We start from the raw sequence: 27,570 nt of genomic DNA on the forward strand, positions 1-27,570 counted from the left end.
TGCCTCTGTAGAGCCAGTTTGTGCAAGGAGAGATTAATTGCTTCTTTTTTGGTGGGGGTCCAAACCATCCCGTCATTTCAGTCACAGTCGTGTGGCAGACCCTGTCACTGAAATGATGGGTTGGTTAAAGTGTGCATGTCCTGTTTATACAACATAAGGGTGGGTGGGAGGGCCCAAGGACAATTCCATCTTGCACCTCTTTTTTCTTTAATTTTTCTTTGCGTCATGTGCTGTTTGTGGAGTGTTTTTTGGAAGGGCCATCCTGCGTGACACTGCAGTGCCACTCCTAGATGGGCCCGGTGTTTGTGTCGGCCACTAGGGTCGCTTATCTTACTCACACAGCTACCTCATTGCGCCTCTTTTTTTCTTTGCGTCATGTGCTGTTTGGGGAGCGTTTTTTGGAAGGGCCATCCTGCGTGACACTGCAGTGCCACTCCTAGATGGGCCCGGTGTTTGTGTCGGCCACTAGGGTCGCTTATCTTACTCACACAGCTACCTCATTGCGCCTCTTTTTTTCTTTGCGTCATGTGCTGTTTGGGGAGTGTTTTTTTGGAAGGGCCATCCTGCGTGACACTGCAGTGCCACTCCTAGATGGGCCCGGTGTTTGTGTCGGCCACTAGGGTCGCTTATCTTACTCACACAGCTACCTCATTGCGCATCTTTTTTTCTTTGCGTCATGTGCTGTTTGGGGAGTGTTTTTTGGAAGGGCCATCCTGCGTGACACTGCAGTGCCACTCCTAGATGGGCCCGGTGTTTGTGTCGGCCACTAGGGTCGCTTATCTTACTCACACAGCTACCTCATTGCGCCTCTTTTTTTCTTTGCGTCATGTGCTGTTTGGGGAGTGTTTTTTGGAAGGGCCATCCTGCGTGACACTGCAGTGCCACTCCTAGATGGGCCCGGTGTTTGTGTCGGCCACTAGGGTCGCTTATCTTACTCACACAGCTACCTCATTGCGCCTCTTTTTTTCTTTGCGTCATGTGCTGTTTGGGGAGTGTTTTTTGGAACGGCCATCCTGCGTGACACTGCAGTGCCACTCCTAGATAGGCCCGGTGTTTGTGTCGGCCACTAGGGTCGCTTATCTTACTCACACAGCTACCTCATTGCGCCTCTTTTTTTCTTTGCGTCATGTGCTGTTTGGGGAGTGTTTTTTGGAAGGGCCATCCTGCGTGACACTGCAGTGCCACTCCTAGATGGGCCAGGTGTTTGTGTCGGCCACTAGGGTCGCTTAGCTTAGTCATCCAGCGACCTCGGTGCAAATTTTAGGACTAAAAATAATATTGTGAGGTGTGAGGTATTCAGAATAGACTGAAAATGAGTGGAAATTATGGTTTTTGAGGTTAATAATACTTTGGGATCAAAATGACCCCCAAATTCTATGACAAAAAAAATTCGGTGAGGTTTTGCCATAACGCGGTCGAACCCAAAACACGGCCGCGGAACCGAACCCAAAACCAAAACACAAAACCCGAAAAATTTCCGGCGCTCATCTCTACTTGCGCAGTCTATTGTTTAGGTCCCATAATTATTATATGAATGCTGATAGAGCGGGTAGTTACCATGCTCATCTAGTTCACTACGATCGCCCTACTGCTACTGTTGCGCAACTTGTAGATGAGTCGGGCAGAGAGGTCCATACCACACCTGATATTGCAGATGTCTTTCTCGCATTTTATAGAGGTATATATCAATCTTGCCTAACATATACCTTACCAGAAATACAGTCATTCCTCTCAGGGATTGACCTGCCCAAACTGACCTTAGATGCTAGGGACTTCTTGGATGCCCCCATAACATTGGATAAGGTGGACGGGGCACTCCGATCCTTTCCGGGTGGTAAAGCCCCGGGGACTGATGGCATACCAATTGAATTATATAAAAAACACTCTGCAGCATTTGTCCCCAGGCTACTGAAACTGTTTAACGACCTCCTTGAGGATGGCACTTTCCCGGCTTCTATGTCCGAGGCTATTATAGTTGTGTTGCCGAAACCCGGAAAGGATCTACGGTCCCCCGATTCCTATAGACCAATTTCCCTGATCCCTACGGATGCTAAGATACTAGCAAAGATCTTGGCCATACACCTTAATAACGTGATCACTTACATAATCCATCCTGATCAAACCGGTTTTATGCCAGTAATGTCCACCAATTTGAGGCGGCTCTTTACTCACATCCAGGTCGAACATGAGGGGGAATCTAACTCTGCTATAGTCTCCTTAGATGCAACTAAAGGCATTTGACTCAGGTGAGTGGCTATATTTATGGGAAGTTATATCTGAAGATGAGATGCTATATTACAGTGATTTCCAGGAATACACTGTAACGTAGCATTTCATATGCAGATACAGCCGCAGTCACACACAGAATATAGGCATATCATTTTATTCAGCAGAAGCTGCTTGTGCCCCTAGACATTTGCCTAGTTTACCTATGCCTAGGGCCGGCTCTGGGTACTATCAGACAGGACTTGTGCCATGCCCAGATGGAAATGTGCCAGCCAGGGTCCCAGGAACTCCAGACGCCACCAGGAGGGGCATGGATGGTGATGACACAACACCACAGTATTCAGTAACAGGGGCCATGATCTCAATGTAAAACAGCATGTTATTATGATAATGGTAGACCACAATAGCAGATAATATCATCCCCTGGGAGAGAACATGGCCATACTTACCTACTCTCCCGGATTCTGCGGGAGACACCCGGTTTTCGGGTAGTCCCCAGCAGCCCTGGAAGAGTGAGCAGCCCTCCCGCATTCTGCCCACTTCCTAGTGAAGTGGGCAGAATAGGGAGAATAACACGGCAAAATCATGGACCCGGCGGAGGGGCGGAGCCTAATGACGCGATTATATGCTAATCGCGTCATTTTAGCTCCGCCCCTGCACATTTTGCCCAATAACAGACTTGTCCTAGTGGGTGGGTGGGGCCTACTGATGTAATCAGCTTGGCCCCTCCCTCATCACCGCCCATGCGCAGGTACAAGGTGCAATGCACTTTGTTAATCAAAATGGATATTTACACACCAGCAAGAGAAGGGTTAATACCTTAACTCTATTACCCAATGCTTCTTGTTCTTTAAAAATGTTCCACCAGCATTCAAAAGGATAAAACAGCTGGCTCAGACAAAGAATCAAAACGGGCAGGCTACACCATGGGAAACACATACAAGCAGTAACTCAAAAGGTCTATTTGTTAGCGTAACAAGGACAAAACTAATCACAATTTAATATAATGTACAGGGCACTGGATTTAATAAAGAAAAATGAAGTACAAAAAGTGCAAATACAGTCAAAAAACAAAAATACACTTATGCACTATAATCTGTATATCTAGGACTAGGACCAAGCACCATGATAAGGACAGTTTTTCAAATATACTACTGAATCAGTGGCGGAACTAGCGAGCGGTGGGCCCAGGTGCGACAAAATGCTTTGGGCCCCCCCCCCCCATCCCATCCAAATCCACCCCCTCACCCCTGGAGAGGATCTGGTGGGGGGGACCTGCTCAGGGCCAGAGAAATGGATACCTAGCAACAGTGCTGTAACTAGACATTTTAGCACTGTGTGCAAGAAACGGCATTGGAGCCCCCCCCCCCCCTGCATGCAAAACAGGGGCAGTGCGCGCCGTAGGCGCGTGCAAAAATACATAGGGGCGCGGCTTCGTGGGGAAGGGGTGTGGCCACAAAATAATACCAATTCATAAAACGGTGCACAGTAGTCTCCATTATTCAAATTATGCCGCACAGTAGCACCACTACACCAGGTAGAGACCCTTTTACACCTTACGGCGGACAGATTCCCCTTTTTACACATTACGGCAGACAGCGTCCCCTTTTTACACATACCGGCAGACAGCATGCCCTTTTTACACATAACGGCAGACAGCGTGCACTTTTTACACATAACGGCAGACAGCGTCCCCTTTTTACACATAACGGCAGACAGTGTGCCCTTGTTACACATAGCGGCAGACAGCATACACTTTTTACACATAACGGCAGACAGCGTGCCCTTGTTACACATTACGGCAGACAGCGTGCCCTTTTTACACATAACGGCAGACAGCATACACTTTTTACACATAACGGCAGACAGCGTGCCCTTGTTACACATTACGGCAGACAGCGTGCCCTTTTTACACATAACGGCAGACAGCATACACTTTTTACACATAACGGCAGACAGCGTGCCCTTGTTACACATTAAGGCAGACAGCGTGCCCTTTTTACACATTATGGCAGACAGCATCCCCTTTTTACACATTACGGCAGACAGCGTGCCCTTGTTACACATTACGGCAGACAGCGTGCCCTTGTTACACATTACGGCAGGCAGATTCCCCCTTTTTACACATTGCGGCAGACAGCGTCCCCTTTTTACATATCACGGCAGGCAGATTCCCCCTTTTTACACATTACGTCAGGCAGATTCCCCCCTTTTTGCACATTACGGCAGATTCCCCCTTTTTTCCACATTACGGCAGACAGTCCCCTTTTTTGCACAGAAAGAAAGAAAGAAAGAAAGAAAGAAAGAAAGAAAGAATTATACTTACCCTCTCCGCTGGCTCAGGCTCCTCTGTGCAGCTTCTGGCAGAGATCCCGGGCAGGAGAGAAGAAGGAGGAGGGAGGTGGGGGAGGGAGCCGCAGCAGCGCTGTGTTATTGGTGGAGGCGCTGCTGCTGCTGTCCCTCTGCTTCACTATAAGCTGTTCTCCGCCGCTGTGAATGCTGGGATGCGCTTCACAGCGGCGGAAGACAGCCTATAGTGAAGCAGAGGGACAGCAGCAGCAGTGCCTCAACCAATAACACAGCGCTGCTGCGGCTCCCTCCTCCACCTCCCTCCTCCTCCTTCCCCCCGTACAGCTGCGCTCCACTCCTCTCTTTCTGGGAGGCTGTGTGCTGCGGGCAGCGGTTGCCCGCAGCACACAGCGGCATGTAACGAGTCAGTTTGACTCATTACATGCTTTGGGCCCCTGGACAGTGGCGGGCCCCAGTGCAACGCACTGGTTGCACTGGCGGTAGTTCCGCCTCTGTACTGAATCACCATTTATTACAAGTTGCCTTTTATACACCATGGCCCTAATTCATGATTGTATGGAATTGCAGAGCTGCAATTACAGGTTATTAAATTCTAATGCAGCAGGAGGCGTCTGTAGGAGATAGATGCCTCCTGTGAGCATTAGCAAGGATCCGAGTGCTGCGTCTGAGGATTTAGCCTTGAATTTCTGATGAAGTCAGGCTCTGGCCAGCCTGTGTTAGATGAAGCTTATGTAGGCTGGCCGTAGGATCCGCACACCCTGGTCCAAGAAGTCTGTGTGGGACCCGTCACTGCTTCAAAATGGGGATGACAACCTCCGGTTTTAAAGAGCGGTGCCAGGAGTCTCCGCCCCCCAACCGGCACAGCATGTCAAACATACTGCGACTGACTGGGGGCTGCGAGTGACCCGCTCAGACCCCAGACATCGTATTGGTACGTAAACCATTGGGCTTGCGTACAAATATAAATTAGGCCCAATGTACATTTCCTATTGAGAGGGCCATCCGAGAGCTAGAACAGATGCTAAATTGTGTGTGTGTGTGTGTGTGTGTGTGTGTGTGTGTGTGGGGCGGGGTGCAATTTACTTTTTATTATATTGGTCATTTTAGACAAATATAAACAATGATGTGGTATTAAAGATACACAATTACTGACAATTACCACTTACGCATTTCTTGTGACCAATTTTTTTGAAACAATTAAATATGTAGAAATGTGCTTTAAAGGTTCATATTTTCATTTCAGTTAGGTACCCACTATGCAATTTTTTTTCAAAACCAACCAAATGGCAAATGTTTCTGCCACTGCAATGTCCCAATAACTGCACCGCATATTAAGTGGATTTTTTATTTTCTTTAAAGTTTCAGATTTTCTTTCACACCACACTGAATTTGTATATGTCAGCCCACAAGGAGGGTGAGGTCATCAGGATAAACAATAGGAAATATGGACAGATTACAGAGACACAAACTGCACAATATCAGGACATTTTCAGCAATATTTTCTGTCAAGGCTGACAGATTGTAGAGGAAGGGGGGTTGTGGATTTGCACCAGCTTCAATGATATTGATTATGAATAACACAAAAGTAAATCTATTAGATACCAAAAGTATAGACTATTATTATTTGTAGATCATAAATAGTACTGAGTTTTGGTGGTGCTCCCACAGATTTTGTAGTTTGACTACAGGAGGAAAACAAGAGAAAGACAAAATACCCTTGTGTGGAAGCACTCTTGGTAAATTATTGAAATTTAAATGATGAAGAGGAGGATCGTTTGGAATCCTACCTCTTGTTGGTTTAATTAAAAATTAACTTTTATTGATAAATTAAGAATTCACTGAAGGGTGAACAAAAAATTAATGATTATAAGTGTGAGAATCCCTGGAGGTCTCCCATCCACGTACTAACCAGGCCATACCTGCTTAGCTTCCAAGATCGGACGTGATCGGGCCCACGGCCATACTATCCTGAATGCGCCCGATCACGTCCGATCTTGGAAGCTAAGCAGGTATGGCCTGGTTAGTACGTGGATGGGAGACCTCCAGGGAATACTAGGTGCTGTGGGCCGTTTTTCACTCAGGAAAATTCCTGTACCATTTTCTTTAGAGCTGACTCTATACTTCGATCCCTTCTGTGACGTACATACATTATGATTCACACATATGTACAATTACAGCAAGAATATTTTCACCTGCTATATCTAGAACCATATTTGTTACAATGGCAATCTAGATTCTCACACTTATAATCATTAATTTTTTGTTCACCCTTCAGTGAATTCTTAATTTATCAATAAAAGTTAATTTTTAATTAAACCAACAAGAGGTAGGATTCCAAACGATCCTCCTCTTCATCATTTAAATTTCAATAATTTACCAAGAGTGCTTCCACACAAGGGTATTTTGTCTTTCTCTTGTTTTCCTCCTGAAGGCTGACAGATTGGATAATCAAAATCCAGCGTTTCTGGCGTGTTTTTGTCCATTTTATCTGCGTTTGGCCAAAATGCTTATACACTACGACTATACACCATACTTACCGACATCTGAAATCTCCTCTCCGGGAGATGCCCGGAGAGGAGAAGCAGGTGGGCGGCGGTGAGGGCGGGGCTGAGATAATTACATCATTAAGCCCCGCCTACTCACCAGGGAAAGCCCATAGTAGGTTAATATTTGCATAGGAGGCGGAGCTAAATGACGCGATTAGCATATAATCGCGTCATTAGGCTCCGCCCCCTCCACCAGTCCACAATTTTCCTCTGTCTTTCTCCACATTCTGCCCACTTCACTAGGAAGTGGGCACAATGCGTGAGGTGTGCCCACTCTTCCGGGGCTGCGGGGGACTACTCGAAAAACCGGGTGTCTCCCGCAGAATCCGGGAGAGTAGGTAAGTATGCTATACACTATGCCAGTGGTTTCCAAATGCCCAAGCTTTAAGGCTATCCATGTTTACGCATATGTGATTTAATTACCACCTCAGTCAGTTTGATTATAACATCTGTGTACAATCCCTAAAATTTGGACTGACGAGGTGCCTTGAGGACCGTATTTGGAACTACTGCACTCTGCAATAAAACAGGCCGACCACCCAATTGATGGCAATTGTATAGTATTACCTAGCTTTAGTGCAAAGGCCACTCTATTTTTGTTTATTTTCACTGAGGGATACTTCCTTGTGTATGACAGCTTTTGTTATAGAATAATAGAAATTGATATGAAATTCTCAGGACTGTGGCTGTATGGCCACTTAACACAGAATTGTTAAGCTAATTATCTGGCCACTGGTTCATTTGAAATGTTTAAATAATGTATAACCCTGGGGGTATTCCTTGCCATTTTATCCACCCTAATCTGAGAGTTCTTTTATAAAAAATAGGATTTTAATTACCTACCGGTAAATCCTTTTCCCGTAGTCCGTAGAGGATGCTGGGGTCCACATTAGTACCATGGGGTATAGATGGGTCCACTAGGAGCCATTGGCACTTTAAGACTTTGAATGTGTGGGCTGGCTCCTCCCTCTATGCCCCTCCTACCAGACTCAGTCTAGAAACTGTGCCCGAGGAGACGGACATCTTCAAGAGAAGGATTTTACACAGCTAGTGGCGAGATTCACACCAGCTCACACACAAGGCAACCCAAGCTAACTAGCTTGAAACACCAGCAACGGCTGAACAGGATTATTTACCAAGTAACAAAACAGTACTTACCAAAAACTAAGCAGTACTGAACTAAATAACCACTGCAGGATTGCGAAGCGCTGGGCAGGCACTACGCATCCTATACGGACTACGAGAAAAAGATTTACCGGTCGGTAATTAAAATCCTATTTTCTCTTACATCCTAGAGGATGCTGGGATCTACATTAGTACCATGGGCATGTACCAAAGCTCCCAGAACGGGAGGGAGAGCGCGGAGGCTCCTGTAGAACCAAACCAATTGACCAAACTTTAGGTCCTCAGAGGCCAAAGTATCGAACCTGTAGAACTTTGCGAACGTGTTCGACCCCGACCAAGTAGCTGCTCAGCAGAGTTGTAAAGCCGAGACACCCCGGGCAGCCACCCAGGAAGAACCCACCTTACGAGTAGAGTGGGCCTTAACAGACGTAGGACACGGCAAGCCTGCCGTAGATTACGCATGCTGGATAGGGAACCTGATCCAGTGAGAGATCGTCTGCTTAGAAGCAGGACACCCAATTTTCTTGGTATCATACAGGACAAATAGAGAGTACGATTTTCTGTGACGAGCAGTCCTCACACGGATTTTTAGAGCCCTTACAACATCTAAGGACTTTGATGAAATTGAGGAGTCAGTCGCAACTGGCAGCACAATAGGTTGGTTGATATGAAATGCCGACACAACCTTCGGAAGAAACTGCTGACGTGTCCGAAGCTCAGGTCTATCTTCATGGAAGATCAAGTATGGGCTTTTACATGACAAAGCCCTCAACTCCGACACATGTCTAGCAGAGGCTAAGGCCAACAAAGTGACAGCCATCCACGTGAGAAACTTGATCTCAGCCTCCTGTAGAGGTTCAAACCAGTCCGACTGGAGGAACTGCAACACCACGTTGAGATCCCAGGGCGCCGTAGGCGGCACAAAGGGAGGTTAGATGTGCAGAACTCCCTTCAAAACAGTCTGAACCTCAGGGAGGGCAGCCATTTCTGGAAGAAAATGGATAGGGCCGAAATCTGGACCTTTATGGATCCTAACCTCAGGCCCATATCCACACCTGCTTGCAGGAAGAGGAGAAAATGTCCCAGTTGAAACTCCACCGCAGGAAACTTCTTGGACTCACACCAAGATACATATATTTTCCAAATACGATGGTAATGTTTTGACATTACTCCTTTCTTAGCCTACATCAGGGTAGGAATAACCTTGTTCGGAATGTCCTTCCGAGTTAGTATCTGGTGTTCAACCTCTATGCCGTCAAACGTAGCCATGGTAAGTCTTAATAGGCGAACGGCCCCTGCTGCAGCAGGTCCTCCCGAAGAGGAAGAGGCCTCGGCTCTTCTAGCAGTAGATCCAGAAGATCCGCGTACCAAGCCTTTCTTGGCCAGACCGGAGCAATGAGGATTGCCTGAACTCTTGTTCTCCTTATGAGTTTGAGAAATTTTGGAATGAGCGGAAGTGGAGGAAACACGTACACTGACTGGAATACCCACAAAGTCACTAGGGCGTCCACCGCCACTGCTTGCGGGTCCCTCAACCTGGAATAATACCGCTGAAGCTTCTTGTTGAGACGAGAGGCCATCATGTCGATCTGGGGTACGCCCCAAAGATCTGTTACCTTCTTGAACCCCTCCGGATGGAGACCCCACTACCCTGGGTGGTGGTCGTGTCTGTTGAGGAAGTCTGCTTCCCAGTTGTCTACTCCCGGAATAAAGATTGCTGACAGCGCCAACGCGTGTTTTTCTGCCCAGAGGATGATTCTTGATATCTCTGACATTGCAGCTCTTCTCTTCGTTCCACCCTGTGGGTTTATGTAAACCACTGTCATTACGTTGTCCGACTGCACTTGAATTGTCCGATTTCTCAGAAGATGGGCCGCTTGGAGAAGACCGGTGTAGACGGCTCTTAGTTCCAGAATGTTTATCGGCAGGCCGGCTTCCAGACTTGACCACCTTCCTTGGAAGGTTTCCCCTTGAGCGACCGCGCCCCAGCCCCGAAGACTTGCATCCGTGGTTAGAATGATCCGATACTGAATTCCGAACCAGCGGCCCTCCAGAAGGTGAGGTAATTGCAGCCACCAGAGGAGCGAAATCCTGGCCTTTGGCGACAGACGTATACTCTGGTGCATGTGAAGATGGGATCCCGACCACTTGTCCAGGAGATCCAGTTGGAAGGACGGAGCATGAAATCTCCCATACTGCAGCGCCTCGTATGAGGCCACCATCTTCCCCAGAAGGCGAATGCACTGATGAATTCTCATCCGGGCTGGCTTCAGGACATCCCGGACAATTGTTTGAATCACCAAAGCTTTGTCCTCTGGAAGGAACACCCACTGCACCTCCGTGTCGCGGATCATTCCCAGAAAGGACAGCCTCCTGGTTGGTTCCAAATGTGATTTTGGAAGATTCAGGATCCAACCATGTTCCCTGAGAAGCTGGGTTGTGAGAGCTATGGACCGTAACAGCTTCTCCTTGGACGATACCTTTATCAGCAGATCATTCAGATATGGAATTATGTTCACCCCCTGTCTGCGGAGGAGAACCATCATTTCCACCATCACCTTTGTGAAAACCCTCGGTGCTGTGGAGAGGCCGAATGGTATCACGAAAAGGTTCGAATAGTAACCCTTGTTTTGCATTAGTGGAGGGACTGGTACAATGACCTGTGCCTCCACCCACTTCTAGATGGCTCCCTGTAGGGTAGCCGGCAAAGTTGGCAAGCCCGATTTGAAGAACCGACGAGGAGGGAGATCTTCAAATTCCAGTCGGTACCCCTGGGACACAATATCTAGTACCCAGGGGTCCAGGCCGGACGACACCCAGATGTGACTGAAATGTCTGAGTCTCACCCCCACCGCCCCTACCTCCAGGCCGCGGTGTCCACAGTCATGCAGAGGACTTTAGTGTACCTGAAGCAGGCTTCTGTTGGGAACCCGCCACAGCAGGTTTCTTGGATTTTCGACGGCCACCTCTAAAGAAGGTGTTGGACGGTTTGGCTTTCTCGGTTTAGCAACCCGAAATGACTGTGATGCAGGTGAAGAAAAGGGTTTCTTCGTAGCAGGAGCTGCTGAGGGAAGAAAAGGGGACTTACCCGCTGTAGCCGTGGAGATCCACGCATCCAACGCTTCCCCAAAGAGAGCCTGACCTGTGTAGGGTAGGGTCTCCACACCTCTACTGGATTCCGTGTCGGCAGACCACTGGCGCAGCCACAGTCCTCGACGTGCTGAGACAGACATGGAAGATATTCCTGCAGCCATCGAACACAGGTCTTTCATGGATTCCACCGTAATTCCCGCAGAATCCTGTATATTACGTAAGAACAATTCAACATCACTTTTATCCATTGTAACCAATTTCTCAAGTAACGTTCCAAACCACTTTACTATAGCTGTAGAAATCCATGCACAGACAATGGTAGGCCGTAGTATCGCCCCCAAAGTCCTGTATATGGATTTGAGCGTAGCGTCAATCTTGCGATCACAGGACAGGTAAAACCACCTTCTTTGACAGTCTGGACACAGATGTGTCAACTGTGGGTGGGTTTTCTAAATCCTTTCTATCTATCCTCCTAGAGAAGGGGAATGTAACCAGAACCCTTTGGGGGATCTGGATTCCTTTCACTCAGGATTTTTCAAATAGCGTTTAATACTTTAGAAGCAGGGAAGGTTAGCGAGGCTTTCCTATTGTCAGTGAAGTAAGCCTCCTCAACCTACTCAGGCGACATGTCAGCAATATTTAACATATCTCTAATGGCGTCAAACATGAGCTGCATCCCCTGCAAGGGGTGTCGCCCCCCCAGCACTTCCCCATCACCGTCTGCAGTCTGTGGAATAGAAGCTGCAGACAGGAAAATGGCGCTGAACGCTGCTGGGTCCCCTCTGAGGAGAAGCAACGCCTCCTGAAGATGGCGCGTCTACCCACACAAATTCTTTATACTGGCCTGAGGATTCCGTCGCTAGCCGGGGGATTCAGTCTCCGGTTAGCGTCTGTGTACTGCGGATTCTGACGCTAGCCTGGGGATTCAGTCTCCGGTTAGCGTCTGTGGCCAGTGTAGGGTATTAAGACGCTGGCTCAGGACGCCCCTCATAGCGCCAACACTGTGTGCCGCTGAGCCTTCCCGGAGCACAGCCTCTCAGAGCTGCGCTCCTACCCTTGTGCCGCCATATCTCGCCATCTTCTGGCTCTGTAAGGGGGTGGCGGCTTGCTGCCGGGGTGAGCGATCCCCTGTGGCGGAGAATGTTCGATCCCCTCAGGATCTCAGTGTCCTGTCAGTGGAGATATTGGATCAGACCTCGCAGGGCGGACACTACTCCCCCCCCTAAGTCCCTCAAAGCAGGGAGGCTGTTGCCAGCAGCCTCCCTGTAAAATAATAAACTCTAAAATAAACTTTTACTAAAGATGCTCTGGAGAGCTCCCCTAGCTGTGACCGGCTCTTCCGGGCACATTTTCTAAACTGAGTCTGGTAGGAGGGGCATAGAGGGAGGAGCCAGCCCACACTCTCAAACTCTTAAAGTGCCACACATACATACACACATATTAGTGGACCCGTCTATTTCCCATGGTGCTAATGTGGACCCCAGCATCCTCTAGGACGTAAGAGTAAAGACATTCTGTAGTTTCAGATCTTTTCGCGACACAGTGAAAAATAACAGCCAATATTTGTCAAATATGTCCACATGGATTATTTATCCAAAATTCCTTGGTATTTACAGTACAATTAACTGCAGTGTATATTTTTCAAAACAACAGCTTCTCTGTCATGCACTTTCTTTCTAGCAGATGTGCTTTGCAACTGATACTAGGTATACACCTGCCGATATATCATTCTTACAGCAAACAAACAATATATGTATCAGCTGGAATTACAGCTTACATCTGATATGTCTGTAAACGTCGTCGTTCACAGACATATCAGGTCATCCAGATGCGGATATAGCAGTACATCTGTCTGTGTGTATGGGCTACATGCCGACACACAGCAGCCATTGAATATGAAGTCACAATTGGGCGGACATATTTAAATGGATCTGCTGGAGAGACATATCAGGCGGTTGCTTGATGAATGTGAATGTGTAAGATAGTTTGTGCATAAACTTCATCCATTGTCCAAGTATGTAACCCAGCCTAAGATACATATTTAAATTGAGATCCGGTCGGGATCCCGACACTGGTGAGAATGCCGGCGCCGGCATCCTGACTAGGATCACAATTCCGGCGCTGGAACTCCCAAGATCCCAAACTAACATTTGCTGGCCAGGAGGAGAGGTAAGCCGCAGGGGGTGCAGGTTAGGTTTAGGATGCAGGGGGAGTGTTATGCTTAGGCTTTGGGAAGGAAGGGGGGGGGGGGTTAGGTTTAGGATCAATCAGAGAGGGTTAGGCTGAGGGAAGGCAGGGGGGTTTAGATTTAGGCACCACCGGGGAGGGCTAGGTTCAGGTTGCGAGGAGGTGAGGGCAGGGTTAGGTTCAGGTTGCGAGAAGGTGGGGGGAGGGTTAGGTTCAGGTTGCGAGGAGGTAGGAGGATGGTTGGGTTCAGGTTGCGAGGAGGTGGGGGTAGTGTTAGATTTGGACTGTAGGAAGGGAAGGTTAGGGTTAAAGGGGAATTGGGGAAGGGTACTTACCTTGCCTCTGTCTGGATTCTCCCCATCGGGATGCCGCGGTCGGTATTCTGACCGAACGCCGGCATATCGAACCCAACCCTTTAAAATGTGTCCTGAAAAGTGAATATGCGGTATAAGCAACATGCACCTATCTATATAAATATACATACACACATATTACAGTGTCGGATAGGTGCATGTAGAGCTCACTGGGGAAATTTAGTAGTAGGGGTCCATGTTTAGAGGTGTGGCTAGTCTCAAGAGGGGGTGTGGCCAGCTGCCACAGAGGCTTGACTAACAATTAAAGAAAGCATGGTCAGGGCCCCTTGACAAATATATATAGCAAATATATACCCTCCAACATTTTACACATAAAAATCATTCTTGCCGATGATTTTGTTTGAGTTACGAGGACCACTATCTGTCTTCTGAGCTTGGGGAATATGGACGAGTCTTTGTTTTATGTACCTATGGTGATTGTGTATGTCTAACTGGATCAGTCAGTCAACGTTATTCTATTTGCAGACAGCCAGACATGTCGTTTATTGTACCTACTACCTGATATCTCTTGTACACTTTGAGAAAATCCAATAAATATACGTGACCAGGCCCCTTTTCCTATACTTTCAATGGAAGTTTGGAGAGCCAAAAATCGGTACAGACCATAAAAAAAAAAAAAGGTACTGTACCTGCCAAAAAGGTAAAGTTGGAGGGTATGCTAATACTGTTTTGCATGCATGATAATGTGCAAGATTTATAACAGCAATGCACTATAGAGATCACACCATAGTCAACTGCACAGTTTAGAACCTGATCCCTAGAAGAAGAGGTGGGGCCCCAGGCAGTGGGGCACACCAGGGGTTCCCCCTGTACCCCTGTGGGTTAGTCCAACCCTATATTCTATCTATCTTATCTATCTAGGTAGTCACACAGAATGTAAGTTTGCGCCACTCTACAGTACATTTGGGATGCCAGTCACATTTCCAGCACCCTTCTGTGTCATTGCCTTGTTTTTTACATTCCTCTCTTGTACACTGTAAGTTTAATTACTTAGAGGGCTGCTTATTATTCGATTTGATATTCGATGTGCCGATGCATGTAAATCCTGTTAAATGTCCGCCCATATTCTTCTCTGTGAGTGGCCAACAGCAGTTTATCTCAAGGCAACACGGCTTGCTAATACAGGCTCACCCCCCTTCTCATGTTAACACTGTACTTCTGCCTAACTTTCTCAACTCCATTAATTTTTTAAGATGCTTTTAATAAAGCTCTGCTTTGTAAGGGAGGAGGTGCAAGGAGTTTTCTCTCGGTCCACAAGAGTTCCTGCTGGCTTTATGAATATTAATGACAGTGTAATTCTGATTAAAGGGGCTTGTGTGGAAAGCTCTATGAATCCCATAGCTCAACACGACCAGATCGTAGTCCCTTTATGAATTTGGATTTAGACATTAAACTGTGGGAGAGGAGTGAAGGGGGACTGAAATCATCCTAAGAAGAAAAAAACCCCAGACTTAATGCAGTCTCCCCTTCTCCTGAAAAAATAAATTACTGTAGGTGTGTTAATAAACTGGGCAATTAATAATGCCTGGCCTTGAATCAACACATCTGTCTGTAAAGTTGGATACATTGATGAATCCCAAAGTAGGAGCCAGGATTATAAAATCATATTACAGTGATCAGAGGACAGCTGCAAGAAAGTAGCAGAGACATTTGGAAAGCTTTAGTGGAGACTAGTGAAATCATAATTAATGTAATTATTATTAACACCTTAAGGGCATCATCATTCTACAGGGAGAAAGAAACCCGCTGCATTGAAAAAAAATCAGAACTCATGAAAAAATAGCATAGATATGTCCTGTATAAATACCCAAGACTGAAAGGCTGAAATGTAACCAATACTTTCAACTCTCCTAGACAGAGGGAATTCCATTACGGGCGGATAACTTCGACCGGCGCCAACAGTCGCACTTTACGGCAGCCTAATCATAATGTTGTAAGGGGCACAACTACTGTGGAGACCACTATCAGCTAATGGAAGTAGGGTAGCAAGGAACACCCACAGCCTCCTTGATCCTCCAAGGGGAACAAGCAGCCACATCAAGCTAGTAAGTATGAGGCTGCTATATGTAAGGGGCATTACTGTATGTGGCATCATGTGCAAGGGGCATTACTGTGTGTGGCATAATGTGCAAGGGGCATTACTGTGTGTGGCATAATGTGCAAGGGGCACTACTACTGAGTAGTATAATGTGTAACAGCACCAGTACTGCATGGCATAATGTGTTTTAAGGGATTCTACTACGGCATGACATAATGTGATAAAAGGGGCTCTACTACTGTAGTGTTATTGGCAGAAAGGGGACAGGGAGCTGATATGCGGAGAGGGCTTCATTGTGATCGCTGAAGACATGCATGCTCCTGAAAAGGGGACGTGACGGCCAGGAAGGGGGTGTGTTATAAGGGACTCTATTACTCAGTGTCATAATGTGTTATAAGGGGACTGCATGTCATAATGTTTAAGGGGCACTACTACAGTGTAACATAATGTGCTCTAAGAGGCACAACTACTGTGTGTCATAATGTGTTCTAAGGGTTCTATTACTGTGTGTCATAATGTGTATAAAGGGTACTACTGTGTGGCATAACATGAATAAGGGGGACTACTGGGTGATAAGTGATACCTGCGAAAGCCAATAAATAAAAAAATACTCACCTATCCGGTGGTCTCCTTGGCTCCTGGTGGTCTCCGCTCCATCTTGCCACTAAGGGATTGGGCTGCTGGGAGGCCCCGGGGGGTGCTCTCACACACACAGTCATGCCCACTTACAGACACTTTCAAAAACTCACAGACACTCCACACACACTATATACTCACAGCTGCTGCAGAGGGCCCAGCTCCCGGTGCTGGAAGAAGAAGACCCCACTTCAAAAGGTAATTACTAATTAAGCTAATTGGAAACTTCCAATTGTATTAGTCATCAGAGAAAGTCCTGGTGATTTTTCCTAAAAATAATGATTTTAGGAAAACAAATTTGCTCTGGAGGGTCAAGCATAAAAAACGTGGTGATTTCTATAAAAAAATCACTGTGTCTCATTTTCTGTTCTGTAATTTAATACCAAAACCCCATGGCTGCGGAATAAATTTCCCGTCTGCAACTGTCCCCCCTAAGCCTTACAGCTCCGGGACAGTATCACTCAGAGCCCTAGCAATCTTCTATGAACTGCGTATGTAGAAAATCAACTTTAATGATGCATATTACTTTCATTACATCACTTGGTATTTGGCACAAAAGAGAAAAATCAGAAAATATCTGAGAAAATTAGGATTAATTGCTGAGTAACACAATGGACCTGTACAAAGGCAATTGCAAATAACTGAAAAAAAGATAGACATTTAAGCCCAGTACCCACGGGCCGATGCTGGAGAGATGTGTGTTGAGCGAACCGCTCAGCACACATCTCTCCTGCCGCTCAGCACAGCGCGATCTGTGCTGAGCGTGCGGGGGGAGACGGGGGGGGAGCTCATTTCACCCAGCGGGTGAAGTGAGCGACCCGCTAGATTGGCCTGCATGCAGGCCAATCTAGCAGCAGCGATAGCGATGTGCGGGGCCGCGCATCGCTATCGCCGAGGGGGCTACACACGGAGCGATCATGCTGATATTCTAAGCAATCTAGTCAGATTGCTTAGAATATCGCTCCGTGAGTACCCCCCTTAAGAGAGATGGTCAATTTTGGTAAATTCCCCTTAACTAAATCAGCCCCCCTCTGTAGCAGATAAAGATCCCACCTCTGACCCCGTAGCTGGGACAGTGGTTTACTGTCCATGACACGTAATTGGCTATATCTCACCACTGATACAGGATGCCATCCATACAATGGTTTATTTACAATAGGAGTAGGGAGAGGAGCACACATAGGCGGTAATTCAGATGTGATCACTGCTGTGCGTTTTTGCAGAGCGGGCGATCAGATCCGAACTGCGCATGCACCGCACTGTGCCAGTGCGTCAAATGACTGCAATGGGCATCGGCGCACTGCGACGGAATGGTGCGAAAAATCCATTTGCACGGGCAATCCCAAGGGGATTGACAGGAAGAAGCCGTTTGTGGGTGGCAACGGATATTTTTCTGGGAGTGTCAGGGAAAATGCAGGCGGGATCAAGTGGTTTCAGGGAGGGTGTCTGACGTCAGCTCCGGCCCCGATCAGCCTGATGTGAACGCAGCGGCTGAGTAAGTCCTGAGCTGTGCACAGACTGCAAAAAATCTGTTTGTGCAGCTCTGCTACACGTGTGAACGCACACCTGCACAGCGAAAACTCACTCCCCAAGTAGGCGGCGACTATCTGATCGCAGGGCTGCAAAAATCGCTGCTCAGCGATCAGATCTGAATTATCCCCATAGACCCATAGGTCCAGGGTGGTACCGCAATGCACACCCTGCACCCAGGACTGATGCACTACTGTCTCTGAGCAGTGGGTCCGCCTATACTTATGTCTAGGAGAATCATCTGTATGGCAATATCTTGAAAAAGATAGCACCTGCACAGGAGCTGGCAAAGACTCTGGCACTGTGATGGAGTAGCTGCTCTTTTCTGTGCATACACTACCTTTGTGAAGAGATCACTGGAAAGATGGTGCTGCTCCACTGCACACAGACCTTCATCTTTCTTGAAATGACCCTGTGTCCATACTCCTAGAAGACAGCTCTACTAACGTGACCAGCAAGGATTCAGTCCTCCATCACTTTGTTTCTAAGGGGTCTATTCATGAAGCAATGAAGTGTGTGGAAAAGTGAGCAAGTGGAGACGTTGCCCATGGCAACCAATCAGCTGCTACATATAATTTTAGAGAATTAATTTTATAAATGTTACCTCAACACTAATTGGTTGCCATGGGCAACTTCTCCACACTTTTCACTGCTTCATGAATAGACCCCTAAGTAACAGGGATAGGGTGCAATGCAGGGGCGTAACTAGAACTTTGTGGGCCCCAAAGCAAAAATTTTAAAGGGGCCCCCCAACTCACATCTAGAGAGAGAATGGCAGCAGGGACACAGAGAGAGAGAGAGTGCCAGCAAAGACACAGGGACAGAAAGAGGCAGCAGGGACATAGAGACAGAGAGAGGGGCAGCAGGGACTTGGGGAGACGCAGTAGGGACGAAGAGAGAGGCAGAAGGGACGTAGGAAAACAGAGGCAGCAGGAACATAGAGACAAAGAGAGAGGGCGGCAGCGGGGACATAGGGACTGAGAGGGGCAGCAGGGATGTAGGGACAGAGAGAGAAGCAGCAGCAGAGACGTAGGGACAGATAGAGGGGCAGCAGAGACGTAGGAACAGAGAGAGAGGCAACAGAGACGTAGGGACAGGTAGAGGGGCAGCAGGGACGTAGTGACAGAGAGAGAGGGGCAGCAGGGATGTAGGGGCAGCAGGGATGTAGGGGCAGCAGGGACGTTGGGACAGAGAGAGGGACAGAAGGGATATAGGGACAGAGAGGCAGCAGAATAACAGAGACAGACAGTGGGGAGAAGGGACAGAGAGGCATCAGCTACATAAGGCACCTTCATAGTGCAGCCTGGGACCCCATGGAGAGAACCCCTCCCCCAAAACCTGGACCCCCGCGTATCTGCATAGGCAGCATCCTCCATGGACAGTCTCTTCATGTAATCCGCCAGCAGCTGTGGAGTTAGCCCGGGCAGGTGTACAGGAGTCGGCCAGGGAACAAAGGATGAGAGCAGACGGAGGACAGCTCTCTCTCCTGGCCCCATGGCTTCCTGTAGTCTAACTACCACAGCTTCAGCATGGAGGGGACGGCCGCTCTGGACTGGGCAGGTATTTTATGGGTGGGGGGGTTTCCATAAAGCACACACGCACACTCACATAGCACACATGTATAAGTCGCACATTAATCACACACATAGAACACATATGTCACACATTCATCACACAAACATACTACACATATAGTCTATATCACACACACACATATAGTCTTTATTGCGCACACACACACACACACACACACACACACACACACACACACACACACACACACCATATCCCTGACAGCATACACCAGCTGCATGACCGGACGCTATATTTAAGCCAATAAGACAGAATTAGAATCACATCTTATGCACCCTCGGTATTTACGCCACTGGTACAATGCTACACTTTTGCCACACACAAGGAGTGATGGTATCAGGATCCCGGCGGTTGTGATGCCGGCAGTAAGAATACTAACAACTGCATCCTGATGCGCAGAATCACGACACCTGCTAGGTAAGTATTTTAGCCCTCCCCGTCTACCCACCCCCTTACCGCAGTTTAACCATAACACACACACACACTCCCCCTGCAGTGTAACCCTCCTCCCAGTTAGTGCCCTAACCCTCCCACCCTGCAGCCAAACTCTCCTCCTTAGTGCCCAACAGTCAGGATTCCGGCAACGGAATTGTGATCGATGTTGGGATCCCAGCATTGGTGTTCTGAGTAGTGCTGGGATTTCGACTGCCAGATTCCCGAATGCTGGTATGCTCCGGGCCAGTGCTAGGGTGTTCAGCGCCCCCCTGCAAACTATAAATTTGCGCCCTCCCATATTCCTTTGGCGCGCGCCGGGAAAAGGGGTGTGGTCTCACAAGTAAGGGGCATGGCCACACAATAGTAACCCCATTTAAAATTACACCACAATGTAGCACAATCTTATTCATCCTATACGTAATGCCCCACCCGTAGTAGCAGTGTCCTTATTTGTAATGCCCCCCAGTAATAGTAGCCTCCTTATACATAATGCCCCCCCAGTAGTAGTAGCATCCTTATACATAATGCACCCACAGTAGTAGTAGCGTCCTTATACGTAGTGCACCCACAGTAGTAGTAGCATCCTTATACATAATGCCCCCCCAGTAGTAGTAGCATCCTTATACGTAGTGCACCCACAGTAGTAGTAGCATCCTTATACATAATGCCCCCCCAGTAGTAGTAGCATCCTTATACATAATGCACCCACAGTAGTAGTAGCGTCCTTATACGTAGTGCACCCACAGTAGTAGTAGCATCCTTATACATAATGCCCCCCCAGTAGTAGTAGCATCCTTATACATAATGCCCCCCAGTAGTAGTAGCATCCTTATACATAATGCACCCACAGTAGTAGTAGCGTCCTTATACGTAGTGCACCCACAGTAGTAGTAGCATCCTTATACATAATGCCCCCCCCAGTAGTAGTAGCGTCCTTATACGTAGTGCACCCACAGTAGTAGTAGCATCCTTATACATAATGCCCCCCCAGTAGTAGTAGCATCCTTATACATAATGCACCCACAGTAGGAGTAGCGTCCTTATACGTAGTGCACCCACAGTAGTAGATGCGTCCTTATACGTAATACCCCCCCAGTAGTAGTAGCGCCCTTATACATAATTCCCCCTAGTAGTAGTACCGTCCTTATACCTAATGCCCCTCCAGTAGTAGTAGCATTGTTATACGTAATGCCCCCCCCAGTAGTAGTAGCGTCCTTATACATAATGCCCCCAAGTAGTAGTATCGTCCTTATACGTAATGCCCCCTCCAGTAGTAGTAGCGTCCTTATACGTAGTGCACCCCAGTAGTAGAAGCGTCCTTATACGTAATTCCCCCCTAGTAGTAGTAGTATCGTCCTTATACGTAATGCGCCAGCCCCAGTAGTAGTAGCGTCCTTATACGGAATTCCCCCCTAGTAGTAGTAGTATCGTCCTTATACGTAATGCGCCAGACCCAGTAGTAGTAGCGTCCTTACACGTAATGGCCCCCCCAGTGGTAGCGTCGTTACACGTAATGACCCCCCTGTAGTAGTAGCGTCCTTACATGTAATGCCCCCCCAGTAGTAGTGTCGTTATTCGTAATGCCCCCCCCCCAGTAGTAGCATCCATAAAGCGCGCGCACAGACATACCTCACACACACACACACTTCACACACATATATATACACACACATACACACCCACCATACATACACCCACCCACACACACACACATTTCTTTCTCACCCTTCACTAACCTAAGCCAGTCTCCCTCTGAACAGCAGCGTGGTCCGTGTAGCTCCGCCTCCTTCTGTCCCATTTAGCCCCACCCCCTTCTGTCCCGTACACAGCACTGTCACACAGGTGAGGGGTGGGGAGGGAGGAGGCTTTTCATGCTGCAGGCGCCGCTGCCAGTGCCTGTCATACAGTGACAGACACAGCAGCTGGCAGCAGCAGCAGGGGGGACAGGACGGCGCAGCAGGGAACGGATGCAGGGCAGGGGAAGCGTCTATCCGTCCCAGCGCCTCCCTGCACTGCAACCCTTCGCTGAGCGGGTAGTGCCGGGCCTGGGTATGCTAACCAGATCCCCACAAGGAATAGTATACTAATTTAAAATGTTATATTAATGTAAGTCAATGGTACAAGGTACAGAAAACATATTTCTTTTACTAGTCAGAGTTCACAACAATGTTTCAGTAGTCAGATCTCCGTTAGAAGTTCTGTATACAGTATTTCTTTACAGCCTTTCCAATTGAATCATATTCTAAACAAACTAATCTCTATGCAATCTAATCTTGCACTGGAGCAATAACCCAATACACCTCTTCAGCTTCACCCTTTTCAGTATTTTCATGCAGCCAAACCTTTCCACTGCTTTCTCCACCAAAGGTCTTTTGTTTTAAGGACCAGATTAGATTAACTCAATCAGGAAACTGTCTAACATTCACCTCATCTCACTCTAGCCCACACCCTTTCCATGTTTCCTGGTTCCTGCACCTTGTTTGACCCTTGTGAGACTAAAAATTGTATGCTCCGAGAATCTCCTCCCAACAACATTCCCCCTGACTTCTTAATATCTACCTTGTACTATGGGGGTCATTCCGACCTGATCGCACGCTGCACTTCTTTGCAGCCGTGTGATCGGGTCGGAACTGCGCATGATCGGCGGCCGCATTGCGCATGCGCGTTGATCGCAAGAAGATGGACAGGAGGAAGGTGCTCCGGTGTGTCAACTGACCGTTTTCGGGGAGTGGTTCGGTGAACGCAGGCGTGTCCAGGCGTTTGGAGGGCGGATGTCTGACGTCAATTCCGGGACCTGCATCGCTGGATCGATCGCACAGGATAAGTAACTATTCCCCTTTTGTTGCATAGCAGGGCTGCACAAGCGTTCGCAGCCTTCCTATGCAAAAAAGCCCTCCCCCATAGGCGGCGACGAGTTGATCGCACAGGCAGCAAAAAGTTGCTACATGCGATCAACTCAGAATGACCCCCTATATCTTTAATCCATCCATTGCTACCACCTCTTTTACTGCCCCACAATAAACTGTAGCTGAGAGCTGCCAAACACCCTGCACCATATACTCACAGCAAGGGAAAACTGATCCTGTACAATTCTAATCAACTGAGAGGAATAGTAGCTTTATATTCAGCGCTAATAAAAGGGAACTGAACAGATTCCATCTTATAATTATTATCTTTTATTTATATTGCACCATAGAGCACATAAACAAATAAGCAAAACAAGAAAACAGTGACTTACAATTCAAGAAAATATAGGACAAGTACGGGGTATATAAACATAGCTGCGTCAGCAGATGACACTGAAATAAGTATCATGGCGGCAAAAGGGAGGGAGTATTAAATGAAGATGGGTTAAGGCAGAGATGGAAAAGCACATAAGGGAAGAGGGCCTTGCTCGTGAAATTTACATTCTAAAGGGGTTACACAGATGGGGCAGAAAGTGAGTGTGGGACAGAGGGCTTAGGAAGACAGACGGCTGGGTTTGGTGAAAAAGTGCGTCAAGAGCCCGTTTGAAGTTTTGTAGAGAGGTGGAGAATCTGAGGGGAAAGGTAGAGAATTCCTGAAAAAGGGAGAGGCATGTGCAAAATATTTGAGGTAGGAAAGGGAGGAGGTATGCAGCAGGCAGGAGAGGCAGCTTGCATCTGATGATGATAAATGCTGGGACATCCAGGAAGAGGTAGAAGAGCGACAGATTTGAGTATCATCCTGTAAGTCAAAAGAGCTAATGAGCTCACCTAAAGAGGATGTACATAGAGAGAAAAAGAGCGGACCAAGAACAGAACCTTGGGGGACACCTACAGTTAGTGGAAGTGTGGGGGGTGGAGTCATGAGAGGAGGCCGAGAAGGAACGGTCAGCGAAGGTAAGAGGATAGCCAGGAGAGGGCAGTATCACTCAGACCAAGGGAGTGAAGGATTAGCAGAAGGAGGTCATTGCAGACTTTCATGAGGGCTGTTTCAGTGGAGTGTAAAGGACGGAAGCCAGACTGGAATAGGTCAAGCATTGAGTGGGAGGAAAGAATGGCAGTACGTTCAAGATGTTCAGCGGCAAAAGGGAGGAGAGATATGGGTAGATAGTTGGAGAAAGTGTGTGGATCAAGGGTACTTTTTTTTAAGAATAGGGGACAGTGTCTGATCATAGGGAGAGATTGAGAAGGTGGGCAATATGGGAACAGGCAGAAAGAGAGAGATAGCAGAGGAGGCGGGAGGGGATAGGGTCAAGTGGGGCGGTGGAGAGGGAGAGGAATGGATGAGGGCTATGACTTCCTCGACAGATACATGGGAGAAAGATGTCAGAGTTGGTAAAAGGGATGGGGTGGTGGCGTGGTAAGGGAAAGAAGGTGAATGGTTGATGATGTTTTGGTTGGATGTGATGTCCTGACGTAATGAGTACATTTTGGATGTGTAGTGGCAAAATCAAGAGCAGAGAGAGAGGAGAAGAGGGGAGGTGGGGGTGGTTAGAGGAAGGAGTTGGGAGTGGCAAAGAGGCACCAGGGGTTGAAAGACTGAGAGGAGATGATATTCTTGAAGTATGACTGTTAGCGAGGGAAAGGGCAGCATTGAAGGACGAGTACAGTTTGAAATGGTGGAAGTCTGCCTTATTGATTTCCTCCAGTGTCGCTCGGCAGTACGTGATCATTTTTGAAGATATCTTGTGCATTTGGTGTGCCAAGCTTGAGGTGTTGATCTGCGAGGGTGAATAGTGGTCGGTGGAGTGACAGAGTCAAAAGCAGAAGTAAGGGAAGCATTGTCTAGGGAAGTGGATTTTTCAGGGCATCAGACAGTATAGGAGAGAGAAGGGAGTCAAGCAGGGAGGATAGGGAAGTGGTGTCGATAGCCTCAATGTTATGTTTAGTGATGGTAGCCATGTAAAGCACACACTGTAAAGCAGTACTTTACAGTGTGTGCTTGTAATAAGCTACTTGTATAGGACTAATAAGAGAGGACAGTAGAAGCCTGCGGTATGCAGGTTGTGGCGAGATTCCGTCGAGGCTGGCTGTAGTAAAGCAACACTCATTTAAATGCCAACACCAAGCTGTTGCTTTTTAAAACATGTGTAGCCTAATACATAAACTCTTATAACTGGATGACAGGTGCATGTCAAACATGCTCAGTTCGATAGAGGTATGGAAAGTTGGAGTACTGCAAAGCTCAGTATTAGGCTCTCTGCTTTTCTCAATATATACCACATCTCTTGGCAAACTAACCAGCTCTTTCAGATTTCATTATTATCTGTATGCGGATGATACTCAAATCTACCTCCCCAGATTTGTCACCATCTGTATTGATCCATGTCACTGAATGCCTTTCTGCCATTTCATCCTGGATGTCATCTCACCACCTCAAACACAATATTTCCAAAACAGAATTAATTATATTTACACCAGCCAAATAGCTACCAACCTGGTATCTCTATCATAGTTGATAACTCAACAATCAATCCTACTCCACAGGATCTGTGCTTAGATGTCATTCTTGACTCTGAACTGTCCTTTCTCTTACGTCCTAGAGGATACTGGGGTTCCATTTAGTCAGAGCCAGATTAAGGTCCACTTGGGCCTGGAGCTGAAATTTATGAAGGGCCTATTGTGTGCTGCCGCAGGGGGTGTGACCAGTACACCAAGAGTGTGACTAGTGATGTGGGGGGTGTAACTAGTGTTGTGGAGGTGTGGTCTGCACAAGGGGTGTGGCCTGTACATATGGTGTGACTAACGCCTTTCAAAAATCTCCATTTCCCCTGCTCTTCACTTACATGAACATTGCAATGTGAGAGTCTATGAATGAACAAACCACTTGTTAATGTGACTGTAATACAGATGTAGCCATGCTCATCGTGGCTGCATCTGTGCCGAACGAGCACTCTCGGCGCAGCTAGCCCAGAACTTGACAGTACAAGGTCCTTCCAACGTGGCATACTCTGCTTGTTCATACCGAGCTTACACCTGCCCCCTTCTTTGCAGCTCTTTGTGTGGCAGCAACCCCCCCTGACTATTATTTATTTATTACCAGTTATTTATATAGCGCACACATATTCCGCAGCGCTTTACAGAGAACATTCAGCTATTCACATCAGTCCCTGCCCCAGTGGAGCTTACACTCTATATTTCCTACCACATGTACACACACACACACATTCACTCTAGGGTTACTTTTTGTTGGAAGCCAATTAACCTATCAGTATGTTTTTAGATTGTGGTAAGTACCTGGACCACCCGGAGGAAACCCACACAAATATGGGTAGAATATACAAACTCCACACAGTTAGGGCCATGGTGGGAATCAAATCCATTATTTCAGTGCTGTGAGGCAGTAATGCTAACCATTACACCATCCGTGCTGACTACAGCAGTGTGGCTCTCTGTGTTATTTACAATGAGTGGGGTATATATTGGAAGCGCACAGGCATCAGAATAACCCCTATAAAACCAGGTGTCCTGTGTCTGCAATAGCGGTGAAACATCAGCAGGGCTATGTATGGCAATCATAGAAACAAAGACCTTGAAACATAGTAACTACCGGCAGAAACAAAATAGCAACATAGTGGTGTGCAGTCCTACAAAGGAAGATAATGTACAGTAAATTTCCACAGCACAGAGGCTGTCAGTATGTGGTATCAATAGGGAATCTATTGGAGAAGACTGACAACAAAAGGACATATGTGGGAGAACTATAATAATGCAATAACAGCACAGAGGGTATCACCAATAGGATGCGTCATACGGCAAGTAATAGTATAATATCCCACAGCACATGGCATAAGCAGTAATAGAACAAACAGCAAGGCGGCTGATAAAATACATAATACACAAATATTGCAGAATGTGAAATACAAAGGTACCAAAAAATTATGAAAATAGAAAATGAAAAGTAACAATAAAAAAAAGAAAAAAAGAAACTAGAAATAAATAAAATTAAAATAAAATGCACATACAAAATAAACATAATCCACAAGGGGTTGGGTATGGCTTTCCGGCGCTGAGGATCCCAACAGTCAGCATAACGACCGTGGGTTCCCGGCAGCAGAATGCCAGAGGAGGCGAGCGCAATGAAGCCCCTTGCGGGCTCACTGCCTTCGCCACCATGCAGGCTAGGTGGTGAGCTGCTCTCGCCACAGGTTCTATTCCCAATGTATGGGAATAGTCCCTGCTAATCAGCATGCCAACTTTCAGGATTTATAGGGGGATGGGATGTAGCCGTCAGTATTGTGACCAGCGGTCTACTGACCGCCAGTCACATAACTACATCCCTCCACAAGATGACATATGTGATAAATAAGCACATACAGCAGTGCCATGTCAAATAAATATACCCAACCCCCGATGTAATGTCACACAATGACACAGACCTCAAAGTGGGCTAATAGGGGCTCCAAAGGTGGACAATACCAAAACGCAGAGCACATACCGATGCAGTAACTAGCAGTGACAAAGGGGCAAAACCTATATAAAGAGCAAAATAAATTAAATGGCCTGGTTTCACT

The 27,570-nt window shown here is 47.3% G+C and overlaps 1 protein-coding gene and 1 pseudogene across 5 annotated transcripts in view; one reads left to right on the forward strand and one right to left on the reverse strand.

The window, feature by feature from the left end:
- The window catches only part of MIPOL1 (mirror-image polydactyly 1), a 921,515-nt gene that overhangs the window by 679,278 nt on the left and 214,667 nt on the right, over nt 1-27,570 (reverse strand). The window lies entirely within an intron of this gene.
- Nucleotides 6,487-6,604, forward strand: LOC134981773 (5S ribosomal RNA; annotated as a pseudogene).

This window comes from Pseudophryne corroboree, chromosome 12 (assembly GCF_028390025.1).
Source record: "Pseudophryne corroboree isolate aPseCor3 chromosome 12, aPseCor3.hap2, whole genome shotgun sequence".
NCBI classification, from domain to species: Eukaryota; Metazoa; Chordata; class Amphibia; order Anura; family Myobatrachidae; genus Pseudophryne; species Pseudophryne corroboree.